Below are 22,810 nucleotides of genomic sequence, written 5' to 3'. Positions count from 1 at the left end.
AGAAGTAGCATGACATAGCTATTCAGGCCCGATGAAACTGACTATCCTTTTCTGTTTTGGGGGCTTCCCACCTGTTAAAGAAAAAAGTCCAGCTTATCACATACAATTTAAAAATCAGTTATAAAAATCAAATCCATGATATTTTCTCACCAACTTCATATCATCAGTGATGTAAACAGGAAACAGAATCAAACCCTAATTCCTGTTCACACCAGACATCTCTTTTTCTTAAGTTTTAGGAGCCAAATTTTGCCCTGGCCACCATTAACTACAACTGCAGTACTCGTGGGTGCAAGTGTTTCTGTGTAAAAGCCCCAGCATGTGTGTGTGCAAATGCAAGATTCTTTACATGAAGGCAGGATCCTGTGTGCACAGATGGAGAGGGATGTGCCCCCAAATATTCTCCGTGCAGACAAGGAAGATGGCTGGAAATTTGACCCTTAATTATTTCAGTTCAAAAGCAGTCCCAGCCCATAGACAGGAAATAAAGGGCCATCCTTTACTATATTAGCTAGAACACAAGTGGGAGTGGGGGAGGAGGCAGGGTGGTGTCTGCACAAGAGCAGCTCTTTGTGGGTTGGGGAGAGGGATGATTTGGTTTCTGAATGTGGAGGAAAAGCCTGAGTGGACCTTCCTCCACTGCCACCCCCATCCTGTGGGTCTCACCCCATGTTCTCCTGGTATGTGGGCAGAGCTTAACACCATCAGCTTGCCCAAAGAATCTGCTGCGGTCATCTTTTTTCATGCCATCTTCTGTGTACCTTATCATCATGATGGTGCTGTGGAAAGACATTGAGCCTTGCCCCACCAAGCCGAGGCTGCTTGACTTCACACTGTGCAGTATCAATGAATGAAAAGACCATATCAGCACAGTGCTATGCAATCAGATGAGGCAAAGCAGGAGACTACCTCCATTGAGTGGGAGATACACTAGCTGCTGCTTTATTTAAAGGCAAAATATTCCTTTGCCAGACCTGGGTGAACTTTATTCCTGGTGAATGTCTGGTTCTCACTCATTCCTTCTATTGTCAGTGCATCATACCCCAGCATAAAGCAGGCATGGACCGAATCTCTGTTAGTTGCATCTCAAACTAGTGACCTCAGCAGCAACATAGCTGTGCTGTGAACCATTGCTTAACCCCCTCCTAAATGCCCTAATAGGAATTCAGGGGTTTCCTTGCTTTAAGAAACCATGACCAATTTTTATTAAAACGGGGCTGACAGCACTGCCTAGTAGGTAAAGCGCAAGAGTGGGAGTCAGGAAATCTGAGTTCTATACCCAGCTTTGTCACTCACCCACTATATAACCTTGGTGCAGTCACTCCCCCATCTGTGTCTCAGTCCTCCCGCCTTTAACAAAAGGTGATAGTATTTACTTATGTGATAAGGGCGCTGTGACCATTCATATTTGCACAAGTGCTTTGAGATACTGACCTGGAGGGAGTTATAGAAATGCAAAGAGTTATTACCAACAGAAGACTGTATGTCTGACACCTGTCTGTAAGTGTTGCTTTGCTGCATGTAGTTAGTCTAGTGAAAAAATACAGTGCCCAGGAACACATCATCAGGTACATTCATTTCTTGATTTTGGGCCAGCTGGCCTGGTAGAGTATCACGCAGTAACTGGAGGCGAGCTGTGCGATACCAAACTCCTCCATCAGGTGGCAATGTAACAAGAAGCCTCAACCTCAGACGTTAGCAGCTGCTGTGGGTGTAGAAAAGGGAGGCACTTGTGTCTGTTGGATAGGTGCAGTTTCCTTAGGTGTTGGACCTGCTGCATTTTTTACTCTTCATTGTGTAGGCCAGCAGCAGTCTGCAGAGACCACAAGAAGAAAAGTGGCTGTTTGCTGCTATGTAAGGGCTAGGATTCCCCGGTAGTGCACGGTCTGTTTCTCCTTTTAACCTCCCCCTGGGGCTGTTCTGCCTTCATTGCTTTCCTCCAGGTTGTAGACTCCTGATCCAGCACAACAGGGAATCTGAAGAAGGGAGTTAGTGGAGCAATAGTTCTGGCTCTGTGCCCTCATGGAGCTGTTATCTATCTGGCCCATGCATGGGTTTAAGATGCATGGAAATACCACACTGTGTCCTCAGAGAACACAGGGGTACCATCCAGCATTGATTGAGGGCAGTGATGATTTCTGAGAGAGCCCAGATTTGACTGAGAACAGCAGTGGGTCTGGAGAGCGATACTAACCAGCCTCTGACTAGGACAGTGCTGGGTCTACAGACGTGTCTGTAACACAGATCTGAAAGCAATCTTTTTATAATGCTGTCACTACCAGTCAGGCCTTGCCCTGGTAATTCCCGCTGTGCCCCATTGGGGTTAACTTCAAACAAACAAACACAAATACTGTGCTGCTGTAAGATGTGTGCTTAGCTTTTCCGTCCGCTGCATATTCTTTTATCGCTCTCCTCCTGCCTTCTTGCTCCGTTTACAGCCTGATCCCATTAACAGACTAAGCTTTTGGGGGCAGGAACCCTGTCTATTTAACAGTCTGGAAGGCACCTAGCACACCTGAACAACTATACAAAATAGATAACAGGGAATGATTTTCCAGGGCAGAGTGACTTGCCCTGTTGTGCCTCTGTAATAATAATAATGTACATATAGGCGTGGCAAAAATCAATTTTTATTTTTTATCATTTTAACGGATATTTATGTTTATTTTTAAACATTTTTTCCTACTTTTATCAGTTTCTAAATTATGGGTTTTAAGGATTTTTAAAAATGTTTTTAATCTCTTTAAATTTTCACAGTTGCTGGAAATTATGAGGTGTCAGACAATAGTGTCAGACAATTTAGCTGCGGTTAGTTCTGCTTTGGGCAGGGGGTTGGACTAGATGACCTCCTGAGGTCCCTGCCAACTCTAATATTCTATGATTCTATGATAGTTATTTATTGACAGTAGGTGTTGAGATTCCAAAAGTTAAAACTTTGTAACTTTAAAACACATATTGTCAATATCACATGTCAAAATATACAAAGTAAGTATCCTTAAATCAAACTCTAATACATTCTCAAGCAGCATTTTTCTTACTTTTCCTATCTGTGATTTTCTATCATCATCAATGGAAATATTTTTTCATTAGTTTTTGTGTGTATGGTCAAACTGATGTTTACCAACATTTACCAATAAAAATCTAATCTTTCCAAACCTATGTGCATAGAACAAGGGATAATGTAGCATATCTTGGAGTGGAACAAGTTATTTATCCCCTTTTGCTTTTTCCATGTACAAGTAACATCATAACTGAAGAACATTCAGTATGCTATTATTATTCATTTTTATTGTGGTAGCATTTAAAGGTCCCAATAAGTAACTTCCTGTTGAGAGGAAGAATGATCTAGTGGTTAAAGCACTGGGACTTGCAGACCTGCGTTCAGTTCCCTACTTTGCCACTGACTTCCTGCTCATCCTTGGGTAAATCACTTATTCTCTCTGTGCTCCAATTCCCTATTAAATATAAATGCATTACAGAACATGACATGCTCAAATACTATGGTAATGGGGGTAATCATAGATAGATTATGCTAGATGCTCTACAAGGTGACAGTTCTAATTTTTAAGACCAGTATTTTAAAGACATTGGGCTGAATTCATCAGACACCGGGGATGAGTTTGTGCAAGAAACAAAGGAGCAGAAGGAACCAGGAATATGTAAGAAACAAAGCAAATACATACCTTAAGCGGTGAATTCCAGAAGAGAAAACCTCTCTCCTTCATATACTATTGTACCTCTGGTCATGTTGATCTTACCAAGGACAACCCCTTTTAGCCTGTTGAGAGAGGGTGCATGATACCATCCTGGAAGCATTAGTCTCTATTTAATCTGGTATATCATAGTATGTGTGCAAACAGAATACAGCACACGCAGCTGGATGTCACTTGGATCTGTGCGTCACCTCCATGCCAAGCACTGGGAGTCACCGATAAACGGCTGGCTTTGAATTGGTTGATTTTTGAGTGAAAGTGGAATCATCTGCCCAGAATGCTTTTTTAAAAAAAGTATAAATGGCTTACTAATGTAATCTCAGGCCCTGATCTCCCAGCAGGCCAGCAGGTGGCTTTGTCACTGATTATATGTCCTTATGAGATGTCTCCGATGATATGCATACGTTAGCATTACAGCAGGGAAATAGCTAAACCCAGTGCAGCACATTTCAGTCCAAGCAAGAATGCCGTGTGACCTGATCTGCTGCAGCCCCCGACAGTACAGCTCAGGATTTATATAGCTCTCCCATGCCCAGGACAGCTCAGGGCACAGAGGTTAAAAATATCAATAATCATCTCTAAGTATAAAGCATAGTTCCTTGTTTGACCTGGAACGTGCTGTTGATGGTTGTGTTCCCCGTGCAGCCAAGTCTATCACAGCTGGGAGCAGTCTACATGAATCACAGGCTATTGCATGCACAGAGAGCTCTTCACACTCCCTACGTCCACATACAGCAAAGCAGTGTGGGGCACTAGCTATGCACTTCATCAGCATGACATCTCCGGGCCTCTGTCCAGCCTGTGTACCCAACCATATTCTTTCCCATGGGGCAGGCCTGCCATGTGGAGGGAAAGAAGCTGGAACAGGCGGATTCTTGCTTCTGTCGTGTTCTCAGGACACAGGGCGGTAACCCTATAAACAAGTGGTGGAATTCACTCACTGCACAGATGAGTGAGTTAAGCAGTAGGGGCCAGATCGTCTGATGGTGCAGATCAGTATAGCTCCCCTGATGTTAATTGACAGCAGCATGCTGTGGGTCTCTGGCACCAGGGGGCCAATACTTGCACTTGCACCCCCCCCCCCCATCAGTGGCATCGGCAGCACCTCGAGGGGGGGGGGGGGTCTGCGGGTTCCTGCTCTCCCCTGCTCCTGCAGGTGCAGCTGGGAGCGACAGGGGCAGATGCCCCCAGGCTGCCCAGCAGCGGAGACATGATGGGTTCTGGTCCCTGTGGCTCCCTTGTTGCACCCAGCACGGGGGCAGAAGGGCCGGGAGGACACTTGCTCCCCCCCACAGTGGGAGGCCTCGGCCACTGGCAGGCCTGAGCTGGGGTTGGCCCCTAGCCACCTGCAGCAGCAGGGTGCAGCTCCTCTTCCAAGGGCCCCCTCACTCCAGGCATGGCCCCCCCTCCGCGGTACGCCACTATTAATTGAGTTATGCCAGTTTGCACCAGCTGAAAATCTGGCTCTAGGTACTTTGGTGCAGGTTCTGACCCAGCATCCCTGAAAAATTGTGCAATGCAAACTGCAGGCTGCCAGTTAGCCATAGGTGCTACTGGGTACACGCAGTGCCCGACAACTCCTGCTTTCACAGGCCTGTCTCCATGCGCTGCAGGGAGTTATTACCGCTGCTTCCAGAGGAACAAAGATGCCGACTTTCACTGGTTGGGGATGGCAGCATAGGTGCTTGCTGAATTTGGGCTGACCCTCCTCCCTTTTCCTCAAGACCATACCCCTCTGTTTCAGGTAATGTCCTCTGTTGCATTTCCCATACGTTTCTGCTCTGTGTGCCCAGGGAGGATATTGCCACCTGTACACACGCGCACGGAGTGTATTACGGTGTGTCTACCGGCTGGGATATCAGGCCTGCTTGCGTGTTTGTCAGATCTAAGCCCTGCAGCTAGGAAATGGGATTTTTCTTTAGCTCAGGGGGTACGGGCCTGGGCCTTTGGAGCAGGAAGGTCTGAGTCTAGCCTCCTTAAAGCTCCGCGGGCTTTACGTCGCTTCCCCATTTATGCACCTGCAGAGTTACAGGCAGGTTTGAGCCTCCAGTGTCGAGAGCTAGAGGGATGGGTCTGCTCCGTAGCTCAGCTGGAACAGTGCACTGGGGGTCTACATCTGCAGCCTTCTCTCCACAAGGGCCGCCCAGAGGCTGGCCCCACAGACCTCATTTTAAAGGGACAAAGCATAATAAAGTGCCACCCCCCCCCCAGCTTGAGAATTATAAATACGGACAAATAACATATGGTCTAAATTTCATGGGCCAAATTCGCCATGGACATAAGCGGGTGCAGCTCCGTTGACTCCAGAAGGAGCATTCACCCCTGTGGCAGGGCACGGAGCAGGATCCTGTTAGGAGGGAAGCAGCTTTCAGAGCTGGTCAGAGATCGACCAGGGCATCTTTTGGTTTGTGGCGCTGTGTCCGTGGACTGCCTGCTGTGTGGGGCGGGGCCCCCAGGCCAGGTGCTGCTGGCTTGTGCTGGCAGAACCCCAGGGGCGAATCTGGCCCACTGACAGCAAGACTCTCAGCATCCCTTAGATCAAATAATGCAGCAGCACCGGACACCTGCAATTCTGTGCCGAGCCAGGCTCGCTCCTTTGGCTGATTGATGGTGTCACCAGCCTGCCTCACTCTCACACAGTCTCTGCTCTTGCAGAAAAATCCTCTTTGGGCAGAGGACTGCACTCTTCTCTCTCTCTCTCTGGCTCATTTCACGCTCCGTTAAATTATGCCTCCTGGGCCTGTATGTAGCCTCGCCCATCCCTCACTGCCTCAGAAAACCAGATTAACAGAAACAGCCCTGTAAAAACAGATTCTCTCTGGCCGCTGGGAAAATTTGAGTTCCTTCCTCTTAGGGAATGGAAGCAGAAGCTTCCCACAGCGCTCATGGACCTCTAGTGTGCAGAAACAATGAATGGGGCCAATTTTCTTGTAGATGAGGATCTTTATCTTTTCACATGACAGCTCTGCTTCTACCATAATCTCTTTTATCTCTCATCCTTATTTAGCTCTGTTTTTTCTTCCTCATCTCTTGCTCTATAATGAACTCTCTGTCTGAGCGGGTGTAGATATGTATATGTACACACACCTTCCCTGGATAATTTTTTATACTTAGTTAATAAGTAATGGACTAAATCTGCTACACAGAATTAGGCATTTTGAATGACTAGAGAGAATTCTTGTCTCCTCCCACGGGATGGGATAAGTTTGAGAAACACAAAGAACGTTTTGAAAATGAGAAGACAGAAAGAAAAAGCGCTGAGTGTTTTACGGATGATAGTGGGGGCAGACATAGCAGATTTAGGAAGCAATCTGGCTACTGGACGGTCCAAACTAAGGCTCCTGATTCTCAAACACTTACTCCCAGGAGTATCTTTGTGCGCATGAATAGTCTGCTTGGGAGCCAACGAGACTATTTGGGTGGGTAAAGTGAATCACAGCTGTCTTTACTGGGTTCAGGCCCCAATCGGTATAAGGTTTGGAGCCCTATAGGGGGGAAATTTTGTCATATCACCATCCATTGTTTCAAAACACCCATCCAAAGGAAAAGTATAATAAAGGAAGGGATATTCTTTGTATATATTTTCCAAACTCTGTGAATAGGGTGACATGGACTATGAAATCTAAATACAACAGAAGGTGGCAGTCGTTTCCCCATTAGCACATCTCTGATACTCCTGCGATCCCAGATATCTGAGTCAATATGAAAATATACGTGGGATCTTCCTCAGATCCCAGATCCTTGGTTAGGTCCCACTGGCATCTCCTGCTAAGGGGCTGGTTTTCAGGACCAAGCTCCACTTGGCAATGCAATGTTTTTCTTTCTTTCTTTAGAATGTTTATCTCAGGAGGTTCCAAGGTTTTAAACTGAAAACCAAAAACACATTGTCTTTGGCAGCAGGATTGGGCATTGGGGAAATAAAAAATAACCTGGACAAGGAAGAATTTGGCTGAAATCTGATGGGTTTCATCCAAAACCCTTTAGAATTATCTGCTCCTCACAGTAAACACATACTCTCATAGTTGGTGTGAAGCCAGTTCCACAAAGGCCAAACTGGAAGAGACACGGCTTTGCTGTATAAAACCAGCAGGGTCAAGGGTGTAATCAGATGGTTTGATTGTAATTCCAAACCATTTGCATTAAATCTTCGTAATTATATATCAACTGGAAGTGGGAGCTCCTTAGACACATTATCCTGCCCTTGCATCAACTCTCCAAGCAAAGGCAGAACAGTTCTAAGGCTATTTAAAATCACAACATTTTCTCTTCCCAGTTTCACTTTGCTCGGGATGAAAAGATACAATACAGGTTTTATGGTCCTGGTTCACCCAGGCAACTTCAGTGAGATAGATAGATAGCTAGAAATCCTCACGTACAGCCATCTATCATATCTACCACTGTAGAATGGAATCATGCAGTTGCGTTGGCTAAGTCATATATCTAATGTGTCTGTTTCTCCATCCATCAGTAAAATGGGAATAAAAATGGTTATGATGGTGCTGTGAGGATTCATGCATTAATGCTTAAATAGCACAAAAATAGATCACACGTTCTTGTGTTAGTGCTAAGTGTTATTATCCACAATTCTCAACAGGGGAGTTTATTTTAAATGGCATTAAAAGACAACAAAATTGTGGTAAGGGGACCGTAACCAGAGATTCGGGATAGGTCACATTTAGGGTGACCCCTCATACGTTCCCAGAATTTGAGACATTCTGGTGCTTCCGCGAATGGCATGGGCTCGCACTGACAGCAGTGATCCTGCCCCCGCCAGCATGCCCTGGCACGCATGGTGTGTACGAAGTTATGCCTGCCGGTGTGATACCGATATTGGAAAAAGCCTTTTCCTGGTTTGTCTCAATGTGGACAGGGGACAAACCACCCAAAACAAAAAAGAGGGGTGTCCAGGTTCAAAGGGACAAGTGGCCTGCCTAGCCACGCTCTTCTGCCTCGAGGGCCCTCGCCTGGGAAGCTCCACAGGGAACCACCCTTATTCTCACATAATGGGTTATTTTCTGCCTGAATTACATCCATCCTTCCGCACGCAAAGCCCCAAATGGACTTTGTGTGAGAAAATCTGGGGAGGAGGGGGATGGATCCCTCTTCCAGGACATGGTGCCACAGCACAGCCCCCTATGGCCATTGTTCCAGGCTATGGTCAGTAACAGTAGCCACGTCCCTACCTTATCCGCTCTACAGGGAATTCCCAGCCGCTGGATTCCCATAAGCCTCTGCAGCCAGCCCCCTCTACCCTGGCCTCTTTGGAGCTGGTACTGAGACCCTGTCTGTGGTGCTGTGTTTGCAGAGGCCCCCTGCACGCTCTTCCTTGCATGGCTTGTATAATACAGCGGCCCTTACACAGGCCTTCTGCAAAGGAATGAATTCCAGCCTGTTGGATTGCAGGAGTCAGGCTCACGCACAAGGGAGAGAATATAGTGGTGTGTCTGCCCCATTCGTGGCAAGGAAAGGAAGCAGGAGGCTGGGAAGACAGATAAAGCAAGAGGAGGTAGCAAACCGAGAGCAAGGCCAAGGAGATAAGAGAGAGAAAGGGGATGGGGAGGTAGAAGGGAGACAGGTTCTGGGGCGGTGGGACTGATTATTCAGTTTTCCCTTGGTACTGCTGCCTGTAGCTAAATATACAGAAGCACATTTCATATGGTCATAGAACCTCGGCCTGGCTTGATCTCCTTCCTCCAACAGCTCTTGTATAAACCATCACAGGCTGTCCTGCCAAGGGCTCTGACATGTTAACGAGTGAGATTCCCCACACCAGCTCTTCCCTGTACAGCCTGGAATCCATATTTCCATTCCATCAGGAGCCCCAGTCCTTCCCTCATCCCATCTCTGAAACAGGGAATATGAACGCTTCTGGCTGCTCTTTATTTGTATGCGTAGTCCACACTTTGCATACATTCCTCCTGACATTTCACACTCAGCACAGATGTATAGCACACCCTTGCATTGTCAAAGCAGCGTTGCACCTTCTACCTGCTGGTTAATACTTCTTTGGCTCCATTAACTAATGTTCAAATGCTCCCATCACGGAGGAGTTAATGCACCCCCAGCCTGGCAACTTTTATGTAAGGCTTGGAGGATGGTGCCTGCCGGCCCCTCCAGTCCTTGCCCCACCAGATCTGCAGACCCCCAATCATGCAGAGTTGTCTTTGTTATGGCTCAGGGAGGGTGGATGTTGCCACAGAAGTTTGACCCCCACAGTTATGTGGGGGTGGGATCTGCAAGTGCTACGAATATAGGCCAGACTGTCTGGCCAACAGTAGCTTAAATCACTTCTGTCATTTTGTACATATTCAACAGCCAGGATATCACAGCCAGGAAATAGAGCCTTCAGGCCACATCAGATCTCCAAATTACTGACAATTCTCTAGCTGGCAATTGCTATGTTCATTAACCACATAAAAGTTTTCCACAAAGTTCAGTCATGTACAGCACTCTCTGATGTCAAACATGGAAGTCTTGGGTGCAGTGAAGGGAGAGAAATAATTCATTTACCTCCACGCTGCAGCAAAATGCCTTTGAAAGCCTCCGTTTCAGCAGGAGAGGGGAAAGAAAGAGATGTTCACAGACGATCAAGATTTATGAAAGCAGGCAGAATGTCACAAAGTGCTGCGCTGATGCAAAATGCAAATTGATGGATACAAATGCCAACATTTACAGTTGCTTTCTGTGTCTATCGTGTCTGGTAGGGATGGCCATGAACTAGATTCAAACACACACAAACATTGGGGAAGCTGGGAATCTGGATCCCCATCTAGAGACAAACTTTGCCGCTCAGGGCAAGGTATTAATTAAAAAACGCCAAACTCTTCATTGTATTTTTCCCTGTTAGAGCTAATCATTTTTGGCACAACAGCAAAAAGTATCACCAGGACCAGGAATACAAGTTATACACACACCCAAACAATCCTCAGAAAGGAAATAAACGAATTCTCATTTAGCAGAGGGCAAAGATAATGGTCTCCTCTTTGCAAAGTAATTGAAGTAAGTATACCATAATCATTTAATCGCCTGAAAGATCCTTGGAAGTGTTCCCTTCTGGAACTGTCACCATAACAACCAACATCTGTAAAGAGGGAAAAAAGCCTTCAAAACAGGTTTGATATTTTCAACTATAAAGTGAAGCGGCACAAACCTCACCAAGGTGCTAGAGAAGCGTTAGAGAAAACGGGAACCTTTGCAAATTAGCAGTTGCACTGTGCATTTGGAAAATCTTGGTAGCAGAGAGAGAAAACTCGGAGGAGGAGCCAGCACTATCCGGCCAGGTGGAGGAAGGGTGTGACTCAGGGAGAGTAGCTCTGGGCATTGGGATCAGTTCTTGCCTCTATCACAAACTTCCTGTATCACCTGGGCAACTAAATCTTTCTGTGCCTTAGATCCCGGTGTATAAAATGAGGCTGCTATCTCACAGGGGGGTTGAGAGATCAATTCATTGATGCTTGCGGGGCTCCTATACTAGCGTGATGGTGGCTAGCAGAGTAGATAGACCACGCCGGCTCGCCGTGAACCAGCAGCAAGGGCTCGGCAGACCAGCGTGAGAACTGCTGCACTAAATAATACCATATACCAGAAGGCTGCTCCAGCATAACACTTTGGTATGTGCTGGATTAAACCGAGTCAAGGAGAAGGCCGTGGCTTCCAGGAGACAGGGTTTTGGTGACTGTATACAGGGCTCAAGCATCATTTTTTCAGGCCCAGTACAAACTTGTGACATGGGCCCCCTCCCACACACACACACACCACAATCCCTCATCCCATACATACAATCTCATAAGCCATGAACATTTTTTTCCTCATGGTAATGGGGGTTGCAGCCTGGGCCGGGCCCCCCCAGGGCCTCTGCGCCCTGGTAAAGTGTACCCTTCCCCCTCCCCATGTGGGGGCCCTGACTGTATAAATAAGAATGACGACATTACCAAGAAAGATCTTTAGAACATTACTCAGCATTTCTAGAGCACTTTCCGGCCCAAGAGCTCACATTCCTCAAGCCTTACAACAGCAAAATGAGGGTGGGAGGCACAATCCTCCTCCTTTCAGGGGTGGGCAAACTGAGGCACAGGAGGCTGGCTTCCCCAAGGCATGTCAGAACTGAGAATAACCATCCCAGGAGGCCTGGCATCCAGTTCAAGCTCGCGCTTTTGCTCTGTGCTGTTGCTTAAGCTGATGACATTTTCCTTTCCTGCAAAGACACTAAGGCTGAAATTCATTCCTGTGCAGGCGGCCGGCAGAAGGACGATGCACCCCTGAAAGCATCAAAATAGGGCCTAAATGGGACTTATGTATTGCACAGACTTTGTGCCGGGTCCTCTGCACTGGGGTGACTTTCACCCCAAATCACTGTCATTTTTTTCCAGGCAATCTCATCATTCCAACATCAGAGGAACAGACTTTTTATCCTAGAGCAGTTTTACACGCTGGCATGAGAAGTCCCAGCATAAGCAGTAAGGGCTGCCAACCAGATAGCTGGATTTATTAGGCCACCTTTCTGCCTGGCATGAAGAACACTGAAAAGGAATAGGATTGTGAAATCAGCGCCTGATGTGTTCTCTGTTCCTCAGAGAAGTCAATGCCAGGGAAATAAAATCAAGCCCTTTGTGCTTCGTAAGTTTGCTTTATGTTATTGCTGCTGCTTACTCTAGGGAGAAACTTGCTTCTTCGGTCTCCAGAATGAAGCGGCATTCAAGGGGGATTTATAAAACTACAGGCTTACCTTTCTCTGGGGAAGAGTCTCAAGGCAGAGAGGAAACCCTACTCAATAAATATTGAATTGTAGGCGTGTGTTCCCTGAGCTGTTGCTTGGAAAATATCCCACAGTCCCCACGGCAATTTGCTAGCAATGGAAACTCAGGCGTATTAGCACAGTCTATTTAATTAGCGATTGCGAATTTGCCTTTTTTGCCTTCTGAAGAGGTGAAGGAAGGACAAACCCAGAGCTGCGGCCTGTAAGGTTATGCACATTCCAGAATTCCCTCCCTTTAGGCTGTGCGCATTCCATTCTCCTCCTCCTCCCAGGAGCTTTACCCCCCTTACATGTTGGCTGTTGCTGATCTATTCTAGATGGAAGGAGATCGGGTACTATAAAGATTCCCAACCTCCCTCCTATATGGTCATGCACATTCCAAGGCTCCAGCCTATACGGGCGTGTGTGTTCCAGGGCTCTCTCCTATAAGGTGGTGGTTGGTTCTGAGCTGTCTTGCAGCTGCTTCCTATAAGGTCGATGGTCTTCCAGGGTCACTCCTGTTCCGCTGGCAGACTGCCTCTGGTCCTCTTCTGGGCAGTCAGGGCTCTACTGCACTTCAGGGTGAAGGCAGCAGTTGCTGGGCAGAAAAGTGAGATGGATGGTGAAATTTGAGCTACTTTAAGGGGGGGAAATCAAGTCTATGGAAGACCCCATCTCCCACCCCTTTGCTCTGTTCCAGGATTTCAGCTCCAAAGATTTAAAATGTCTCCTGCGTGTCTTATGTAACAAAGTCTTGTATGCTGATGATATGCAACCTACTGGGGTGTACCATCTCCCCCTCTGTGCCTTATCCTCGGAGGATAAGGGTCTCTTAGCGCTCTACGCTGGAGAGCCTGGTTCTTTAGTTCAAGCTGTGGGGATCTGTGCTTTCAGGTCTGGAGGGCCCCAGTTCTTGGTGGTGGCCGAGCTGACAACTGTCCCACTAGTATTTGGCAAGCAGTAAGACAATTCCATTCTCAGTCCACTGCAGGGCAGCAGCTGTTCACCCAGTGCTACGTCCGGCTGTTATTCCAGGGTTGGGCTCACGATTGTCCCCTTCAACCAGGCTGAGCCTCAGACGCTCTTTGTCACCCTTGCCAATGAGCCACCAATAAACAATGCCAGTCTCTGCGGCAGGTAGATAACGGGACACCTAATACACGTCTAGGAGATCCCAACCAACTGTGCATTTTATTCAACAATGCCTATGTTTTGTAACAATAGGACATAGTCGTTACTATCCGACAACTCTTCTGTGTCCTACTGCCATGTGATATGAGTTTTGTGGGGTCTCAGTCAAGTTTCTAGGGAACAAGAACAGCATGGGGGGATGGACTAGATCAGTGTTTCTCAACAACTGGTCCTTGGACCGGCACCAGTCCCTGAGATCTCCCTGCCACAGTATAGGAAGCCGGTCCCTCTTATCAAAAAGGTTGAGAAACACTGGACTAGATGACTTCTTGACATCCCTTCCAGCCCTCCCTTTGTATGATTATCTTAAATTAACTCCACTGACTTTACACCAGGAATGAACTTGGCCCCAAGTATCCCTAACACAACCTCCTCCCCGCAAAAAACAACTGCCACCTTTGCGGGCAGCCTCAATAGACTGACCAAGGGCTGAGTGGGCCCTGGGAAAGGAACTCCTTCATCCCATCTGAAGATGGTCTCTCCAGGGCCGAGACAGCTGGGGTTCTGGAGCTAAACGTAAGACTTCAGTCGCTGTCAGTCTAGCACCTTTCACCTGCACGACGTCCATTTTAAGGAAAGCAGACACTGAATTTTACTCAGGCAGTAAAAGTGCTGCCTTTGCTCTGGTACAGCCTGACACTTCTCTCGTGTTTACGCGAGAGCTGTCAACCACACTGCCCAGCTCCGTCTGCTCCTGCTGTCATAACCCTGTGTTTATCTCAGCAAGCTTTGCAGCCCTGGAAGTAATTGACATGTCACAAATTCTGCCTTGATGGCTTCAGCACAGGGTCATCAGACTGGAAGATTGGGGCCAGGAGGGCGAGATCCTGATTTCAGAACATGTGGCTTTGATGTAGCAATGACAATTATGAAAAAACACAGGGAGAGGGAGCAGATATATCGTCTGGCTATTTATGGTGCTAGGGGCCACAGAAGTATCTGAGTCTCTCACAACTCTCGTGTGAGGTAGATGAATTATCTTTATACCCCATTTTACCAATGGGGAACTGGGGCAAAGAGAGAGACATGCACAAGGCCACATGGGAAGTCTATAGATCAGGGAATTTAACTGAGATCTTCTATGTCCTCGGCTAGTGCCCTAACCACCTGGCCAACCTTTCACTCACGGAGCCGTGCTCTCAGGGTAACTTACTGTAGATGGTCTATTATTAGATTACTATTGCTCAATATGGTAACTGTACGGACACACCACGAAGACAGTCTCTGCTCTCAAGGGCTTATCTTCAAGCTATTATCCACTTTGTGAAAGCCATTCTTTAAGCAGTTTGGCACATAAATAAACTGCAACAACTTTCCAATAAATTAGCAAGCGCTAAGCATGGTGACTTGCAGAAACGACTGCTAAACGGAACAGGTCAAAGTCTGAACTCTAGTATGTGTCTAGAATCAACTCTGCTGACTTCTCTGCTAAGGATATACGGGGGCCCTGATACCACAGTGAGGGGCACCCTATAAGAACCTAGGTAGATGAGAGAGGCCTGCGTGGTGGATTGATCTTGCTGCTGTTCTGCTTCACTGCAGACGAAAGCACGAGCCGACACCAACACTACTAAGTACACTTTGCATGTCTGAACGGGATCTGAGGCCCGGATCCTTAGCTGGTCAACTGAATGAGGCTGATTTGCACCAGCTGAGAATCCATCTCTGAGAGGTTTGAGGTCTAGCAGTAGTACATGATGCAGAGTTAGAGCCTTTGTCAATCTGTTTCTCTCCACTTTACTCTGTGCTTGCTCATTTACATGGTCACTGACAAGGTGTTTCTCTCCCCTGCCTGCTTTCTTCTTCAGAGAAGCAGAACATCCTGCATACCTCTCTCATCTAACTGGGTTCTTATAGGGTGCCCATCACTGTGGTATCTGAGCACCCATATATTCCAGCAAGATCCTTTCTCTGAAACTACGTCAGTTATTTTTCTGACCCTGGAACTGTGTTGCCAGGAGTAAAAACAATTACTGAGAATGACAAATGCAGAGGGTGGACACAGAGCCACCTTTCTGGAGGTGATTTACTGGACAGATATTTGGCTGAGACCATCAAAATTTGTGGCACCTGTGGCCAGCTGTATTCAAAAGAGAAAATTGGCTTTTTGTGCCGTCATGTGTTGTCGTCTCTGTCTCTGATCAACAAAGCGCAGATTTCAAACCACACTAATGAACCTTTTAAACATTTTAGTCACATGCATATGGAATCAAACAGCTGTTTTTAAAATGAAAGGCTGCTTTTTAATGTGTGTCGCCACTGGAGCTCCCAGCCCCAGCTGAGTGCAAAAGCAGGAGTCTGGAAGCCTTGGTAACAAGCACTGTATGACAGATTCCTCACAGGGAGGGTAACTGATCATATTTTTTTCTTTATTGAAGGAAATTGAGACAGAATTTGCCTTCCACTCAGACTTTCAGGCCCGAAGAGAGCATCATGATCCTCTAATCTGACTTTCTACACATTGCAGGCCACAGAACCTCACCTACTCACTTCTGTAACAGACCCATAACCTCTGCCTGAGTTACTGAAGTTCTCAGATCATGATTTAACGTCTTCAAGTTATAGAGAATCCACCATTTACTCTAGTTTAAACTTGCAAGTGACTCTGTCCTCTGCTGCAGAGGAAAGTGAAAAATGCCCAGGGTCTCTGCTGATCTGACCCAGGGAAAAATTCCTTCCTGACTCCAAATATGATGATCAATTAGACACTGAGCATGTGGGCAAGACCCACCAGCCAGACAGTTAACCACAGTCTGGCTGGTGGGTCTAACTGTCAGCTTAACCACCCTGACAGTTAGGAAATTTTTCCTAAGGTCCAACTTAAACCATCCTTGCTGCAATTTAAGTCCATTGCTTCTTTGTCCTACCTTCAGAGGTTAAGAAGAACAGTTTTTCTCCCTCCTCCTTGTAACAACCTTTTATGTACTTGAAAACTGTTATCATGTCCCCTCTCAGTCTTCTCTTCTCCAGACTAAACAAATCCATTTTTTTCATTCTTCCCTCAGATGTTGTCTAGACCGATCATCATTTTTGTTGCTCTTCTCTGGACTTTCTCCAATTTGTCCACATCTTTCCTGAAATGTGGCGCTCAGAACTGGACACAGTACTCCAGCTGAGGCCTAATCCGCACAGAGTAGAGCAGAAGAATTACTTCTCACATCTTGCTTACAACACTCCTGCTAATACATCCCAGAATGTTTGCCTTTTTTGCAACAGTGTAACACTGTTGACTCATAGTAGCCCTTCTCTGCACCTGTTCCAGTTCGAATTCATCTTTCTTAAACATTGGAGACCAGAATTGCACACAGTATTCCAGCTGAGGTCTCACCAGTGTGTTGTATAATGGTAATAACATTTCCCTGTCTCTATAGAAATACCTCGCCTGAGGCATCCTATGACTGCATTAACCTTACAGGAGCAAGACTTGTAATCTGCCTCCTTCCATTCCAGAGCAGACCACTGGTCAATCAAACCCCACGTCGTATCTGTGGCTGTTGCACAAACTTTTTTGTGATAAGTTTTGCTCACTGGATTGCAAAATCTGTTGTGAAATTCAGAAAGTGGGGAGTTGCTTGCTTTTGTCTAATCAATGCCCACACTTGATGGCTTTTGGCCTGCAAAGATCCCCCGAGCAATTTGGCAGATTGCTTGAAAAAGCAACACATTGACCTCTAAAACTTGCTGCCATAGGACATTGAGGCTAAGAGCTTTAGCAGGATTGAAAGACTGGTAATTCATGGGCTGAATCTTCCCAAGTTTATGCATGGTGGTGTGTGTGTGCACAGCTCACATGTGCAAATATCTAATCTGCAAGTTGGAATACTTTTGCCTGTGACAAGAGTGCTCACCTGGGAAGATCAGACTATGAGAAGAATCTAGCACCCACAGTTCCACTAGCAAGGATATAAATTAAAAAGACTCACCATCCTCATGCTTCAGGACAAACTGACTGCCAGCTAGGATCAGGAAGGAATTTCTTCCTATGGTGCACTATTGCAGCAGGGGCATTATAGGGCCTTTCTGCACTCATTTCAGGTTTCCAGTACTGGCTGCCACTGGAGACCGGCTATTGGGCTAGATGGACCATAGCAATTGGCAGCTAGGATATTTGCCCAGTGCCAACCAGGCTTCCTGGTGCAGAATCTTTATCGTGGAGGAACCTGCTGGCTTTCCTAGAGGGGACCATAACTGTGCAGGTCATTTGGCCCAGCTCAAAAGGTATTTAGGTGCTTAACACTGGGAATTGGAGTACCTGGACCTTTGTGAAATCAGAGAGGAGTGATGCTTGAGGCCCCTCTGATTGGTACCGAGAGAAACCCAGGCTCTGCAGAGGGGACGACGAGCCATCACCCAGCCCTTGCTGCACCAGCAATTGAGCCACCCTTGAAAACAGTGGGGGATTTTACAGCAAATCAGCCTAGTTGTCCCTATAACTAATGAGAAGCTCAGGGTCCAGCTGGTGTTTCAGCACTGTGCTACCAGAGCACAAATCCAGTCATAATTACATTATGGCATGGAGAGATTAGGCAGGCTGGCACGCAGCCCAAGCCTGCTATGCAGCAAGGAGAGCCAGGCTCTTGGGATAGCATCTGTGCACGGAGGTTTGGCTAGCCGGGGGCAAGGAGGGTGGTCATCTCAGGGACTCTGGTACAGCAATGCAAGGTCCGCTTTCACGCACCCACAGGCCAGCCCTGAACCATGCTACCGCTGTGCCTGGTTACTCCAGGCCTCATCCTTCCTAGCTTCATTGTGGATGCAAGCCCTTGGGAGTCAGGAAGTGGCAAGCTGCCCGCAGCACTCACTGTCCCAGAGGGTCCGGTCTGTATGTGGCAGGGGGAGCCGTGGGGCAGCCCCTTTGTATACCAGCTAGAGTTGGCAGGGCAGCATGGGGTGTGCGTAGGGCACGCACTCTATGGCTGGTACTGCCCCTTTGACATTGCACACCTGCCCCGCCAGCTCTTAGGAGCCATAGTAGAGTCCTAATGAAGTAGAGGATGAGTCTGGATGGATACCTGCCAGATAGATACAGGTCTGGCCTCTCCTAACGGGCTAGAGAGGAGCACACACAACCCCAGGACAATGAGTGGCTGGTGCAAGCCGGAGAGCACTCCAATACTCAGGGCCCGTGGCCGGGCCAGCTCTGGGGGGCAGTACATCCTTGTCTGTCCTGTCTTGCATCGGTGACGGATTGCACTCAGCAGCAACAGGAATGTTTTATTTAAAAGGGTTTCTTTCATTTGTCAGGGTAATGATCCGTGGCAACATGCGCACACAGACAGCAAAGTCAGCAGCTAAGGCGATGAAGTGTTCCCGCCCCACGCTCTGCAGCCCCTTCTACTGGGAGAGGCTGGGGCGGAAGCGCAGCTGGTCTGGGCCAGGCGTTCTCAGCGTTCCAGGCCCTGTGGCCCGGTTTAGTTCTGGGAGAGGAGAAGGCTCTGACTGTTGCACTGATGAACTGATACAAAGCCCAGAAAGAAATCTCTCATCTGTGGCTGAAGCTGTTGGTTAATATTTGCAGGCATCTAATCTTTGGTGCTAAGCCCTCCCCTGGGACCCACTTGAACTGTGGGAGAGAAGCGAGCACAGACAGTTACATGGATTAATCCAGAGTCCATAAAAAAAAATAAAACCCAAAACTTATTTGGCCCAAGACTTAGCATTAATATTCGCTGGCATCCAATTAGCCGTGATGTTGCAACACCACATGCCAGAAATGGAAGGAACTCACCCTGTAGTTGGGAGCTGCATCCTGACAGCACCAGACAGAGGAGGATGTTGCTGGGGATAGTTTCTGCCCTATTCACAGGCATCTTGTTGCAGCCAAGGGGGAATCTCAACGAAGAGCCCTGGCATGGGTAGCAAGTGTTTCTTGCCAGAAGAGAAGGGAGGAGTCTCTCTTGCATATGGGTAGAAGCCAGCCATCCACTTTAGCCTGACGGCTCTTGTAGCTGATTCAGACAGTCTCCCTCCTACAAGAGGGGACTCAGATTTTTGCATCACTCACTACTACCCAATAGTTTCCCCTCCTGGGATGTGATCACCTGTTTCATTATCTCCCAAGGGGACAGCTCAGAGACAGCAATGGCTGAGCTTGGGGCTTCTCAGTTTCGGGGGCTGACCTGTTGCTTCTCTTCACCCAGCGAGCTACAGCTGTCCCTTTGGTCTTGATTTGGTTACATCTAAAACAAAATGGAACACTGTGGCAGAAGGGGGAAGAGACGCAAAACTCCCAGGTAAGGGTGAGTCAGCAAAAATGAACAAACAACACAGCTGCTGAATTTGCCAGCCTGGGGTTGCTGCTCTACTAACTGAGCTCTGTCCTGTACTTGTTAAGAGATGTATTAAAGGAAATGGCAGCCAAAGGAAGGATGGTCCAGTGGTTAGGACTTGCCTGGGACTTGGGTTGTGCTTTGCCACAGACTTCCTGTGTGACCTTGGGCAAGTCACTTAGCCTCTCTGTGCCTCAGTTCCCCATCTGTACAATCTGAATAGCAGCACTGCCCTGCCTCCCAAGGGAGTTGTGAGGATAAATATATGAAAGACCATGAGATGCTCAGACACTAAGGTAATGGGGGGCCCATATAGAATCCTAGAAATATAGGGCTGGAAGCGACCTCGAGAGCTCATCTAGTCCATCACCCCCTGCTAAGGCAGAATTAAGTATATCTAGGCTATCCCTGATAGGTGTTTGGAGAACATGTTAGACAACACCCAACACCCCCCTCCCCGCCCCGATGGGAGTTCTACAGTTAGGTTACCAGTTCCAGCCTTCTCAACACTTTAGGGAGAAAGAACCTTTGCTAGTATCCAGCGTGATACCATGTCCTGAAATACTGCCCATGTGTTCGAATAGTAATAATACTGTAATAGCAATTTACCACTGCATACACTCACGCCTCCCCTCCTGAAGGGTCCCAATGCACTGGGCAGATGTCACCCACTGGCACCACTGGCACATGACACATGGCAGGTGTGATACGGAGCACATTAAAGCAAGCACACAGGGTGGCTCATCAGCCTCATCTCCTCACCTGACCTTGGTAAGCAGGAAAAGGTTCAGCAAGCGGTATTGTTTTTTGTGTATCCTGGGCTGACACAGACCAGGGGCCATCAAGGGAAACCTACATTCAGACCAGAGTCTTCCGCAAAGCAGAGCAGAGCGCTGACTCCTGGACAGAGCGATTAGGTGGCCCTGATTTTTGAACTGGCAGAGTTCAGGCATGTTGTGCATACCACCGGCTAGATGAAAAGCATAGCCGCATGTGTCAGTCACGTCTGCTCCCAGCACGGGCCAGAGGTGAACAAGCATAATCCTTAGGCTTGTGAAATGATTACACCTCCGCCTGCGGCAGTAGTTTGCATAGATCAGGCCTGCTCACTCCCTGCACTGTGTTTATTGTGGTTTAGAATTATATTTCTGCTAAGGTGCACAGAGGCCTTTGGGTACAGCTGTCTAATCCACTGCTGGAAAAGTACGTTGATTACACTACAGAGCTATAAAGAACGCCGTGGTTTGAATCTACCCTACGCACCCATTTACTGACTGCTTGGACTGTGGGTGACTCGGACAGGTTCAGGAAAGGGCTAGAGGGAAGGAGGTCTCTGTTTAGGAAGGGCAGGACATGGCCGTTCCGTCTTGGGCCATCTGGGCCATTTTCCCTTCCCCTGATTATAATGACTCGCTGAGCACTCAGGACCTGTTCGAGCAGGCACAAAACCCCGGTTTGATGCTATTCGGCTCCCGATTCTCCAGAGCAGACCAGAGGGAGGAGGCGCCGCCTGCTGGAGCCACGCCTGGGGTGTCAGACCAGCCCGTGCCCCAATGGGTTCCTAGCGGAAGTGTCTCAAAGCTGACGCTGGATTTCCTTCTCCCCATTCCCTTACTCCTGCATCTCCTGTCCCTGCCATGCCAGCTGGAAAGGCAAACACAAAGCACCTGCTATACAGCCTCCTTTCTATTAGTTGCCCACCTGTGGGACTTACAGCATGACAGGAAACCCGGCCCTCTGCTGCTTGCCCCGTTCTGGTTGCAGGATATTCTGCTGGGCCCCACGGTTGCTGCCAGGCGAGCTGTCGTGGCGATACAGACATTCTGCTGTCACGACAGATATCCTCTCTCTTTCTTCAGTTACCTCCTTGCAGGTTTTACGATTCCAAAAAGAGAACAGCAACCGGAACTCTCCCCACCGCAACTCACCGCAGTGCCTGTTGTGCTAAATCAGACACATCCGCACTAGGCAGTAAGCTCCTGGAGGCAGAGCCCATGCGGTTTGGACAGGACCAGGCACATGGAAATCAGAAAGCTCCTTCAGGTTCCTAGTTCCAACTTCTGAAAAGGAACTAGCAGTTGCCATGTGGCTAAGGCCATTTCAAACCATTGCTATTTATATGACCGAAGCAGAGGCCCCACCCCAGACTAGGGCCCGATTGTGTTAGGTACTTTACAAACACAGAGGAAGAGACACTTCCAGGCCCAAAGAGTTCACACGCTAAGTAGGCAAGACAGGCATCAAGCGAGTGGAATGAGACTTGCCCGAGGTCATGCAACAGGTCAGGGGCAAAGCCAGGAATTGAATCCTGGTCACCTGCTTCCCCAGCCACTGTCCTAGCCACTAGACCACACTGCCGCTCCCTGGGAGGGGAGGCTGATGTGATGGAACATTTCAGCTTTTTCCACCTCTCCTCCACTGCAAGAAGCCCCTCAGTGGCTGAGCCATGTATTAACAGCAGCAGCAGGGTCCCTCCCCCTTTTCCTTTCCTGTTTGTTAAAACACACACACTCCCTCTTCTTTCTCTCATTCAGTGTCTCAGGGTGCATCCAGCTTTGTGTGGCAGAGATTGTCAGTCACTCCCCTGGAGGAAGCTCCGAGTGCCGGCAGGCTGGCATGTCTTCAAGCCATCCCTCCAGGAAGAAGTGTATTCCAGGAGCACAGACATCCACATGATTTTTATTTTTGTTTTCCAGGAGTTACTTTTAGAAGAAGGGCTTTGACCCTGCTTGCTATAGGTTGATCCACACAGAGAGAAAGTGTGAAGGCAAGGACGCAGCCCCATCCCAAACAGCGATGAGACAGTAACTCCAGGTAAGTGGCTTTGCTGTGCCGTCATTACTGAATTCAGAGAATGCTCTTGCATTTGCCCGGTGGCTTGGAAAGGGCTCATTCTTGGTACC

At 47.9% G+C, this 22,810-nt stretch overlaps 1 long non-coding RNA gene across 1 annotated transcript in view; it reads right to left on the bottom strand.

Moving 5' to 3' along the window:
• Positions 1 to 12,820: 12,820 nt before the first annotated feature.
• Positions 12,821 to 22,810, bottom strand: part of LOC137165726 (uncharacterized) — a 52,597-nt gene continuing 42,607 nt past the window's right edge. Inside the window, exon 3 of the long non-coding RNA XR_010923470.1 lies at positions 12,821 to 13,045. This is a non-coding gene — a long non-coding RNA (uncharacterized lncRNA). The remainder of the gene's footprint in view (positions 13,046 to 22,810) is intronic.

The sequence above is a fragment of the Emydura macquarii genome, unplaced genomic scaffold, assembly GCF_026122565.2.
Source record: "Emydura macquarii macquarii isolate MOO-44397 ecotype Brisbane River unplaced genomic scaffold, CSIRO-AGI_Emac_v2 contig_2768, whole genome shotgun sequence".
Lineage (NCBI taxonomy): Eukaryota > Metazoa > Chordata > Testudines > Chelidae > Emydura > Emydura macquarii.
This window is presented reverse-complemented; position numbering and strand designations above follow the sequence as displayed.